This window comes from Mesoplodon bidens, assembly GCF_964165515.1.
Source record: "Mesoplodon bidens genome assembly, chromosome: 9".
Classification (NCBI taxonomy): domain Eukaryota; kingdom Metazoa; phylum Chordata; class Mammalia; order Artiodactyla; family Ziphiidae; genus Mesoplodon; species Mesoplodon bidens.
The window spans coordinates 54,299,173-54,311,694 of NC_138166.1; positions in this window are offsets into that span (position 1 = coordinate 54,299,173).

Consider the following 12,522-nt stretch of genomic DNA (forward strand, 5'->3'; position numbering starts at 1 on the left):
TTTTTTAAATTGTAAAAGTAGCATATGGGCAAAATGATCTTAGAATGTTAAAACTAGAAGGGACGTAAATATCATCTATTCTAGTCAACATTACATTTTGCACAGATGAGAAATCTGGGGCCCATAGAGACGAAAGAACTTGCCCAATACTCACAGGAAGATAAGGGCAAATCCAAGAATAGAACTTGGTGTCCCGATTGCTAGTCTTGATATTTTGATAGAGAGTGCAATATGTGCTGTCCATGCATAGTCCTTCCTACTCACACACAATGCAGTAAGCTTGATGAATACACAATGTCTGTCTTTGCTGGGCTGTAACAGATCTTAGTAAGTGCCTCTAACAGTGCCTGGCATATAGTAGATACTCAATAAATACTGGCTGAATGTTGACTGCCTATATGAATGCATTCACCTGGTGGCATCTTCTACATCCACCTGTATAGAAGAGAATGCGATGGAAAAAGATGATACCCAGAGGACAACTTTTGAAAAGAAACCCCTCCATTATTTTGTCCTTCATGTGATGGAAATGGAGGGAGAACGTCAGATTTGCCATAATGAAAAATCATTATCCTTTTGTCATAATTCCAGAGCACTTACACAGGAAATAGACAGTGTTTGTCATCACAGATAAAGACAAGTGATTTAATAAAACTGCTAGTCTTAGAATATATAAACTATCAGAAGAAAATACAAATTAGTAGTTATGAAATTTAGTAATTTGACAGATAAATAATGGGCTCATTCTAAGAGAAATACTGAAACACACTTAAGCACATTCTCTGAGCTGTGTCAACCTTGACATCCAGACACGGAGCTGGAGGGTCCTACCTTCTGAGCAGCCCCCATATGACTTCAATATTGCATAAAATTATGAGAGTTCAAGGGGCACAGTCCAACAGGAATTCAAAAGGTCCACCCAATCAAGACTGCGCCATAGATCTCAGCCTCATTCATAAAAACAGAAATGTGAATTTAAACTATCCCAATTTTATCTATCACATTGTTAGAATTTAAAATTGTGTTAATACTCTGTTGCCCAGGCTGTGAGGAAATAGGCACTCTCATATGTTGCTGCTAAGATTATCCCTATGGAAGACTGTTTCCCAATATCTATCAAAATAAGAACTGCACATACCCCTGGAGCCTGCAGTTTCACTTGTGAATTTATCCTACATATATACTTGCACTTGTGCAAAAAATAATGGTTAAATGTTCTTAACTACCAATGTGATAGTGAAAGAATGGAACCAATGCAAGTGTCCATCTATAAGGGAATAATTAAATAAATTATCGGACATTCATATAATGAATAATATTTGCAGCTAAAGCAAACAGTAAAGGACTTCCTTGGTGATCCAGGAGTAAAGAATCCGCCCTCCAATGCAGGGGACAAGCCGACGTGCCACAACTACTGAGCTCACGCAGTTCAACTAGAGAGCCCGCATGGCGCAAACTACAGAGCCTATGTGCTCTGGAGCCTGCGCGCCACCACTAGAGAAGAGAAAACCCGCACACCACAACAAGCGAGTAGCCCGTACACCACAACGAAAGATTCCACATGCTGCGATGAAGATCCTGTGTGCCAAAACTAAGACCCGAGGCAGTCAAATAAATAAATAATTAATTTAAATTTTTTTGAATTTTACCTATTTACTTTTTATCCAGCAGGTTCTTATTACTTATCTATTATATACGTATTAGTATATATATGTCAATCGCAATCTCGCAATTCATCCCACCACCACCACCCTCCCTCCACTTCCCCCCTTTGGTGTCCATACGTTTGTTCTCTACATCTATGCCTCTATTTCAGCCTTGCAAACTGATTCATCTGTACCATTTTCCTAGATTCCACATATATGCATTAATATATGATATTTGTTTTTCTCTTTCTAACTTACTTCACTCTGTATGACAGTCTCTAGGTCCATCCATGTCTCTACAAATGACCCAATTTCATTACTTCTTATGGCTGAGTAATACTCCATTGTATATATGAGCCACATCTTCTTTATCCATTTGTCTGTTGATGGGCATTTAGGCGGCTTCCATGACCTGGCTATTGTAAATACTGCTGCAATGAACATTGGGGTGCATGTGTCTTTTTGAATTATGGTTTTCTCTGGGTATATGCCCAGTAGTGGGATTGCTGGGTCATATGGTAATTCTATTTTTAGTTTTTTAAGGAACCTCCATACTGTTCTCCATAGTGGCTGTATCAATTTACATTCCCACCAACAGTGCAAGAGGGTGCCCTTTTCTCCACACCCTCTCCAGCATTTGTTGTTTGTAGTTTTCTGATGAAGCCCATTCTAACTGGTGTGAGGTGATAACCTCATTGTAGTTTTGATTTGCATTTCTTTAATAATTAGTGATGTGGAGCAGCTTTTCATGTGCCTCTTGGTCATCTGTACATCTTCTTTGGAGAAATGTCTGTTTAGGTCTTCTGCCCATTTTTTGATTGGGTTGTTTGTTTTTAATATTGAGCTGCATGAGCTATTTATATATTTTGGAGATTAATCCTTTGTCCATGGCTTCGTTTGAAAATATTTTCTCCCATTCTGAGGGTTGTCTTTTTATCTTGTCTATAGTTTCCTTTTCTGTGCAAAAGCCTTTGTTTCATTAGGTCCCATTGGGTTTTTTTGTTTTTATTTCCATTTCTCTAGGAGGTGGGCCAAAAAGGATCTTGCTGTGATTTATGTTTTAGAGTGTCCAGGCTTATGTTTAGGTCTTTAATCCATTTTGAGTTTATTTCTGTGTATGGTGTTAGGGAGTGTTCGAATTTCATTCTTTTACATGTAGTTGTCCAGTTTTCCCAGCTCCACTTATTGAAGAGACTGTCTTTTCTCCATTGTATATCCTTGCCTCCTTTGTCATTGATTAGTTGACCATAGATGCATGGGTTTATATCTGGGCTTTCTATCCTGTTACATTGGTCTATATTTCTGGTTTTGTGCCAGTACCATATTGTCTTGATTACTGAAGCTTTGTAGTATAGTCTGAAGTCAGAGAGTCTGATTCCTCCAGCTCCATTTTTTTCCCTCAAGATTGCTTTGGCTATTCAGCATCTTTTGTGTCTCCATGTAAATTTTAAGATTTTTTTGTCCTAGTTCTGTAAAAAATGCCATTGGTAACTTGATAGAGATTGCATTGAATCTGTAGATTGCTTTGGGTAGTATAGTCATTTTCACAATATTGATTCTTCCAATCCAAGAACATGGTATATCTCTCCAACTGTTTGTGTCACCTTTGATTTCTTTCATCAGTGTCTGAAAGTTTTCTGGGTATAGGTATTTTACCTCCTTAGGTAGGTTTATTCCTAGATATTTTATTCTTTTGGTTGCAATGGTGAAAGGGACTGTTTCCTTAATTTCGATTTCTGATCTTTCGTTGTTAGTGTAAACAAATGCAAGAGATTTCTGTGCATTAATTTTGTATCCTACAACTTTACCAAATTCATTGATTAGCTCTAGAAGTTTTCTGGTGGCATCTTTAGGTTTCTCTATGTATAGTATCATGTCATCTTCAAACAGTGACAGTTTTCACATCTTCTTTTTCAATTTGTATTCCTTTTATTTCTTTTTTGTCCCTGATTCCCATGGCTAGGACTTCCAAAACATGTTGAATAATAGTGGTGATAGTGGACATCCTTGTCTTGTTCCTGATCTTAGAGGAAATACTTTAAGTTTACACCACTGAGAATGATGTTTGCTGTGGGTTTGTCAAATATGGCCTTTATGATGTTGAGGTAGGTTCTCTCTATGCCCACTTTCTGGAGAGTTTTTATCATAAATGGGTGTTGAATTTTGTCAAAAGCTTTTTCTGCATCTATTGAGATGATCATATGGTTTTTATTCTTCAGTTTATTAATATGATGCATCACATTGATTGATTTTTGTATATTGAAGAATCCTTGAATCCCTGGGATAAATCCCACTTGATCATGGTGTATGATCCTTTTAAGGTGTTGTTGGACACTGTTTGCTAGTAGTTTGTTGAGGACTTTTGCATCTATATTCATCAGTGATATTGGTCTGTAATTTTCTTGTTTTGTTTTTGTTTTTTTTTTGCAGTATGCAGGCCTCTCACTGCTGTGGCCTCTCGCATTGCAGAGCACAGGCTCCGGACGCGCAGGCTCAGTGGCCATGGCTCATGGGCCCAGCCGCTCTGCGGCATGTGGGATCCTCCCAGACCAGGGCACAAACCTGTGTCCCCTGCATCGGCAGGCAGACTCTCAACCACTGCACCACCAGGGAAGCCCTGCAATTTTCTTTTTATATAGTATCTCTGCCTAGGTCTGGTATCAGGGTGATGGTGGCCTCGTAGAATGAGTTTGAGAGTGTTCCTTTCTCTGCAAGTTTTTGGAATAGCTTGAGAAGGATGGGTGTTAGCTCTTCTCTAAATGTTTGATAGAATTTACCTGTGGGGCTTCCCTGGTGGTGCAGTGGTTGAGAGTCTGCCTGCCGATGCAGGGGACACGGGTTCGTGCCCCGGTACGGGAAGATCCCACATGCTGCGGAGCGGCTAGGCCCATGAACAATGGCCGCTGAGCCTGCACGTCCAGAGCCTGTGCTCCACAACGGGAGAGGCCACAACAGTGAGGGGCCCGCGTACCACAAAAAAAAAAAAAAAAAAAGAATTCACCTGTGAAGCCATCTGGTCCTGGACTTTTGCTTGTTGGAAGATTTTTAATCACAGTTTCAATTTCATTACTTGTGATCAGTCTGTTCATATTTTCTATTTCTTCCTGGTTCAGTCTTGGAAGGTTATATCTTTCTAAGAATTTGTCCATTTCTTCCAGGTTGTCCATTTTATTGGCAAAGAGGTGCTTTTAGTAGTCTCTTATGATGCTTTGTATTTCTGTGGTGTCAGTTGTTACTTCTCCTTTTTCATTTCTAATTTTATTGATCTGAGTCCTCTCACTCTTTTTCTTGATGAGGCTGGCTAATGGTTTATCAATTTTGTTTATCTTCTCAAAGAACCAGCTTTTAGTTTTATTGATCTTTGCTACTGTTTTCTTTGTTTCTGTTTCATTTATTTCTGCTCTGATCTTTATGATTTCTTTCCTTCTACTAACTTTGGATTTTGTTTGTTCTTCTTTCTCTAGCTCCTTTAGGTGTAAGGTTAGGTTGTTTATTTGAGATTTTTCTTGTTTCTTGGGGTAGGCTTGTATTGCTATAAACTTCCCTCTTAGAACTGCATTTGTTGCATGCCATAGGTTTTGGATCATCGTGTTTTCATTGTCATTTTTCTCTAGGTATTTTTGGATTTCCTCTTTGATTTTTTCTGTGATCTCTTGCTTTTTACTAATGTATTGTTTAGCCTCCATGTGTTCGTGTTTTTTTTCGTGTTTTTCCCTGTAATTGATTCCTAATCTCATAGCATTGTGGTCAGAAAAGTTGCCTGATACGATTTGAATTTTCTTAAATTTACCAAGGCTTGCTTTGTGACCCAATATGTGATCTATCCTGGAGAATGTTCTGTGTGCACTTGAGAAGAAAGTGTAATCTGCTGTTTTCAGATGGAATGTCCTATAAATATCAATTAAATCCACCTGATCTATTGTGTCAATTAAAGCTTGTGTTTCCTTATTAATTTTCTTTCTGGATAATCTGTCCATTGGTGTAAGTGTCGTGTTCAAGCCCCCCACTATTACTGTGTTACTGTCGATTTCCTCTTTTATAGCTGTTAGCATTTGCCTTATGTATTGTGGTGTTCCTATGTTGGGTGCATATACATTTATAATTGTTATATCTTCTTCTTGGATTGATCCCTTGATCATTATGTAGTGTCCTTCCTTGTCTCTTGTAACACTGTTTATTTTCAAGTCTATTTTATCTGATATGAGAATCACTACTCCGGCTTTCTTTTGATCTCCTTTTGCATGGAATATCTTTTTCGATCCCCTCACTTGCAGTCTGTATGTGTCCCTAGGTCTGAAGTGGGTCTCTTGTAGACAGCACATATATGGGTCTTGTTTTTGTATCCATTTAGCCAGTCTGTGTCTTTTGGTTGGAGCATTTAATCCATTCATATTTAAGTTAATTATTGATATGTATGTTCCTATTACTATTTTCTTAGTTGTTTCGGGTTTGTTTTTTCTTCTCTTGCATTTTCCACTTAGAGAAATTCCTTTAGCATTTGTTGTAAAGCTGGTTTGGAGGTGCTGTATTCTCTTAGCTTTTGCTTGTCTGTAAAGGTTTTAATTTCTCCGTCAAATCTGAATGAGATCCTAGCCGGCTAAAGTGTTCTTGGTTGTAGGTTCTTCCCATTCATCACTTTAAATATATCATGCCATTCCCTTCTGGCTTGTAGAGTTTCTGCTGATAAATCAGCTGTTAACCTTATGGGAGTTCCCTTGTATGTTATTTGTCATTTTTCCCTTGTTGTTTTCAGTCATTTTTCTTTGTCTTTTATATTTGTGAATTTGATTACTATGTGTCTTGGCATGTTTCTCCTTGGGTTTATCCTGCCTGGGATTCTCTGAATTTCCTGGACTTGGGTGGCTATTGCCTTTCCCATGTTAGGGAAGTTTTTGACTATAATCTCTTCAAAGATGTTCTCGGGTCCTTTCTCTCTCTCTTTTCCTTCTGGGACCCAAATAATGCAAATGTTGGTGCATTTAATGTTGTTCCAGAGTTCTCTTAATCTGTCTTCATTTCTTTTCATTCTTTTTTCTTCATTCTGCTCCATGGTAATGACTTCCACCATTCTGTCTTCCAGGTCACTTATCCATTCTTCTGCCTCACTTATTCTGCTATTGATTCCTTCTAGTGTATTTTTCATTTCAGTTATTGTATTGTTCATCTCTGTTTGTTCAATTCGTCTACATGTCTGTTCTTTAATTCTTCTAAATTTTTGTTAAACATTTCTTGCATCTTCTCAATCTTTGACTCCATTCTTTTTCCGAGGTCCTGGATCATCACTATCATTATTCTGAATTCTTTTTTCTGGAAGGTTGCCTATCTCCACTTCATTTAGTTGTTTTTCTGGGGGTTTATCTTCTTCCTTCATCTGGTATATAGTCCTCTACCTTTTCATTTTGTCTTTCTTTCTGTGAATGTGGTTTTCGTTCCACAGGCTGCAGAATTATCGTTCTTCTTGTTTCTGCTGTCTGCCCTCTGGTGGATGAGGCTGTCTAAGAGGCTTGTGCAAGCTTCCTGATGGAAGGGACTGGTGCTGGGTAGAGCTGGGCATTGCTCTGGTGGCCAGAGCTCAGTAAAACTTTAATCTCAGTAAACTTTAATGTATGGCATCTTCTCTTTTGTGTAAGACAGAGAAGAAAAGATGATACTGGTATGTGCTTGAATAAAATTGTTTTGTTTTTATTAATTCTGGAAGGACACATAAGAAACTGACAACAGTGGTTACCTGTGGCTGGAGGAAGATAGGAAATGGGCAGATGAGGGACAAGAGTCAAATGTAAGATTTACACTGTTTCCTTTAAGCTTTGAAAAATTTGAATTGTCTTCAACTTTAAGAAAGGGGGTGGTGGTGTTGAAAGTGATGGGAGAAAATAAACTGCACAGCCTAACATACTTAGTAGAGAATTTGTCAGGGTCTCAGGCTTGCTGTGGGGCAGCCCTACAGGGAGTCTTGGGCAGGCAAGCAGCTGTGGCACCAAATGGGCACCCTGAAGGGCCAGAGCAGTCAGTCCCGGAAAAGCCAGACCACTGCATGCACATCTTACCTGAGATTGACAGGAGAGAGGAGGATGACTGAGCTTTTGTAATTTGGGGGTATTCTGACTTCTACAATGCATTTTGATGCAGAATCTGTATCTGGCTGAGTTTAAACTGAATGATCTTAAGAATACCTTTTCCTATGGACAACATACCTGCTGTAGGTAGAAGACATGGTGAAGGAGAGGCTTATAAATGGACATAAAAAGGCAGGCAGGGCTTCCCTGGTGGCGCAGTGGTTGAGAGTCCGCCTGCCGATGCAGGGGACACGGGTTCGTGCCCCTATCCCGGAAGATCCCACATGCCGCGCAGCGGCTGGGCCCGCGAGCCATGGCCGCGGAGCCTGTGTGTCCGGAGCCTGTGCTCCGCAACGGGAGAGGCCACAGCAGTGAGAGGCCCGCGTACAGCAAAAAAAAAAAAAAAAAAAAAAAAAAAAAAAGGCAGGCAAAATGGGGGTCCTCCTGAGAACCCATGTATACACACTCTCATATATGCATAAAAGTCTAATGGTAAGGCCAATTTTTATAAATCCTAAAGCCAATGCATTGTCAATCAATTTTTTTTAACTCTGTAGAAATATAAATAAGCTTAACAAAAACATAAAAGGAAAAAAGAAAAAAAAACACATAAAAGGAAAAACAAAAGAGTGTACAGGAAGAGTTGTTGACAGGAGAATATTAACAATACTGGTACTCTCAATCCTACATGTGCATATTATAAACTAGAAAATCATGTGGACAGAAGGATGAAAACATGATTCTCCATGGCAACATCACTGAGAAAAAGCCTAATTTTATTCCCATGGACTTTGGCATAGTTAGACCTACCTAGAGATTTCCCAAAGCCGTTGACAGCTTGTTTCTCTCTAAATCTAAATGTTATTTTCTTTTTTGAAATGAAGTCAATATGAGAATTACACAATTTACACTTCAGTTACTTTAACCATAATTTTAAAAACATGCCATTGAATTCTGTGGGCTTGAAAACAGAAATGCCTTGAAATCCCTACTCCTCTAAATGTCTGACTAAATTACAGCACTGGAAGGTTCACAAGAAGACATTTTACTGGCCAATATCTGCCAGATGTATGATATAGTGCCTTTTTTTAATCTTCCTAGAAAAGACTATGGATCTTTCAAGTATTTTACATAGGTAAAATTTGCTTTAAATTGTAATACCAAACCTAACCATGATACCCAGGAAAGTCTTTAGTGTATGGGTTCTCCACTAGGGTAACTTGCCCCTTCCCCCACCCCTGGGACATTTGGCTATTTCTGGAAACATTTTTGGTTGTCATAGCGGGGGAAGTGGGTAGGTTGGTGGCACTATCAACATCTACTGGGTAGAGGCCAAGGATGCTACTAAACATCCTACAATGTACAAGACAGCCCCCACAACAAAGAACCTCCGGCCCCAAATGTCAATAGTGCCGAGGTTGAGATAACCTTGATCCTCTGTTATAAGAGGGGTAACTGTATTTACATTTCTCAGATTAAATTAGGAATTCTGGCTAGAGCACACACAGGAAGGATGCTGCTATTATCATATCCATTCCTAAGGTTAATTGTTGTTTTAAGTATATCTTGACTCCAATATTTTAGAAAGTGAAAATGTGACTGCATTTGTTAATGGGCTTGAGTTTAATGGGCTTAGCATTGTACACTAGGAGGCACTTTCATTTCTTCACAATTCTGAGTCAGAAGACAATAATAGGAATCAAAATTGAAAAAGAAGAAGTAAAACTGTCATTGTTTGCAGATGACATGATACTATAAGTAGAAAATCCTAAAGATGTCACCAGGAAACTACTGGAGCTCATCAATGAATTTGATAATGTTGCAGGATAAAAAATTAACACACAGAGATCTCTTGAATTCCTATACACTAACAAAAAAAGATCAGAAAGAGAAATTAAGGAAACAAACTCTTTCACCATTGCAACAAAAAAGAATAAAATACCTAGGAATAAACCTACCTAAGGAGGCAAAAGACCTGTACTCAGAAAACTATAAGACACTGATGAAAGAAATAAAAGATGACACAAACAGTTGGAGAGATATACCATGTTCTTGGACTGGAAAAATCAATATTGTAAAAATGACTAAACTACCCAAAGCAATCTACAGATTCAGTGCAATCCCTATTACATTACCATGGGCATTTTTCACAGAACTGGAAGAAAAAAATTGTTACAATTTATATGGAAACACAAAAGACCCCAAATAGCCAAAGCAATCTTGAGAAAGAAAAACGAAGCTGGTGGAATCAGGCTCCCTGACTCCAGACTATATTACAAAGTTACAGTAATCAAAACAGTGTGGTACTGGCACAAAAATAGAAATATAAATCAGTGGAACAGGATAGAAAGCCCAGAGATAAATCCATGTACCTATGGTCATCTAACCTATGACAAAGGAGGCAAGAACATACAATGGAGAAAAGACAGTCTCTTCAATAAGTGATGCTGGGAAAACTGGACAGCTACATGTAAAAGAATGAAATTAGAACACACCCTAACACCATACACAAAAAAACAAACTCAAAATGGATTAAAGACCTAAACATAAGGCCGGACACTATAAAACTCTTAGAGGAAAACATAGGCAAAACACTCTTTGGCATGAATTGCAACAAGATCTTTTTTGATCCCCCTCCTAAATTAATGAAAAATAACAAAAATAAACAAATGGGATTTACTTAAATTTAAAAGTTTTTGCACAGCAAAGGAAACCACAAACAAAACAATGGGAAGAAATATTTGCAAATATTTCTCAGAATGGGAGAAAATATTTGCAAACATAACAACAGTCAAGGGATTAATCTCCAAAATATACAAACAACGTATACAACTCAATATCAATAAAACCAAATAACCCAATCAAAAAATGGGTGGAAGATCTAAATAGATATTTCTCCAAAGAAAACATACAGATGGTTAAAAAGCAAATGAAAAGATGCTCAAGATCTCTAATTATTAGAGAAATGCAAATCAAAACTACAGTGAGATATCACCTCACGCCAGTCAGAAAGTCCACTATCAAAAAATCTACAAACAGTAAGTACTGGAGAGTGTGTGGAGAAAAGGGCACCCTCTTGCACTGTTGGTGGGAATGTAAATTGATACAGCCACTATGGAGAACAGTATGGAGGTTCCTTAAAAAACTAAAACTAGAACTACCATATGACCCAGCAATCCCACTTCTGGTCATATACCCAGAGAAAACCATAATTCAAAAAGACACATGTACCCCAATGTTCATTGCAGCACTATTTACAATATGCAGGACATGGAAACAACCTAAATGTCCATCAACAGAGGAATGGATAAAGAACATGTGGTACATATATACAATGGAATATTACTCAGCCATAAAAAAGAATAAAATAATGTCATTTGCAGCAACATGGATGGACCTAGAGATTGTCATACTGAATGAAATAAGTCAGACACAGAAAGACAAATGTCATATGATAACACATATACGGAATATAAGAAAAAAGGGTACAAATGAACTTATTTACAAAACAGAAGTAGAGTCACAGATGTAGAAAGCAAACTTATGGTTTGCAGGGGAGAAGGGGGGAGGGATAAACTGGGAAATTGGGACTGACATATACAAACTACTATATATAAAATAGATAAGTAATAAGAACATGCTGTGTAGCACAAGGAACTCTACTCAACACACTGTAATGGCCTATACAGGAAAAGAATCAAAAAAAAAAAAGAGTGGATGTATGTATAAGTGATTCACTTTGCTGTAAACCTGAAATTAACACAATATTGTAAGTCAACTATAATCCAATAAAAAAAATTTTTTAAGTCAATAATGGGGGGCCGACTCAAGACGGCATACTAGGAGAATGCAGAATTCGCGTCTCCTCACAACTAGGGCACCTAACCAGGCTCATTGCGGGACCAAAGACACCTAAGGGGATGGGAGGAAACACCAGCAACCAGGTAGGACGTGGGGTGTGGGGGAAGTGAAGAAGGAAGAGAAGTGGAGGTGGGACGGGACTGGTGCCCCTGAGGGGCAGCTGGGGGAGGGGAAGGGATCCCATGTCCAAAGGGGGAAATTGTGAACCAATGGGAGGGCAGAGGATCAAAAGGGAGCATGGCCAGGTTTCCCCTGCACAATTGGGCCCCCAGGAACCTGCTGAGATCCCAGGCCTGATCCTCTGCCCAGCAAGGCCCCCTCCACTGCGTGGGTCCTGAGGGAGTGGGAGGAAGGGAAGGGGGGAGCAAAAGTAAAGGCCAGACATCTGGGAGGGCACCGCTGAGGGGTGGCTGGAAAAGGGAAGGAATTCCTACACCCAGTGGGACCCATGCACAGTTAGGGGTCCAGCGGGAATGGAGGATACCCTGGGGGAGAAGGGGGTAGGGACACGAAAGAATGGAAGGGAATGCAGCCAGTGTTTTCCCTGTCCACCTAGGCACCGGGGAGCCTGTTGGGCTCCCGGGCCTAATCCTCTGCCCTCGGAGCCTCCTTCCTGCTGCGCAGAGCCCAAGCCCTGCCCCTACACCCCCACCAGGGTCCCACCTCTACACTCAGAGACACCCTCCAACAAGCTGGGCCTAAATCCCGCCCACATACCCTCACTCAGGGCCCTAGCTCCAAACTCCAGAACCCCACACTTCAGTGGCCCACCTTTCCAAGTGCTGCCTCTCCCCTTCTGCACAGGTCCTAAGCACAGGCCCTGCCCTATGCTCAAACGTCACTCCCTCACCTGCCTAGGTCCCAGCCCACCCTAAACCCCACCCCGCCTAAGTTCCACTCCCTGCCTAAACTCTGCCCCCATCGCCAAGGCTTTTTTATATCCTTTTTTTTTTTTTCCT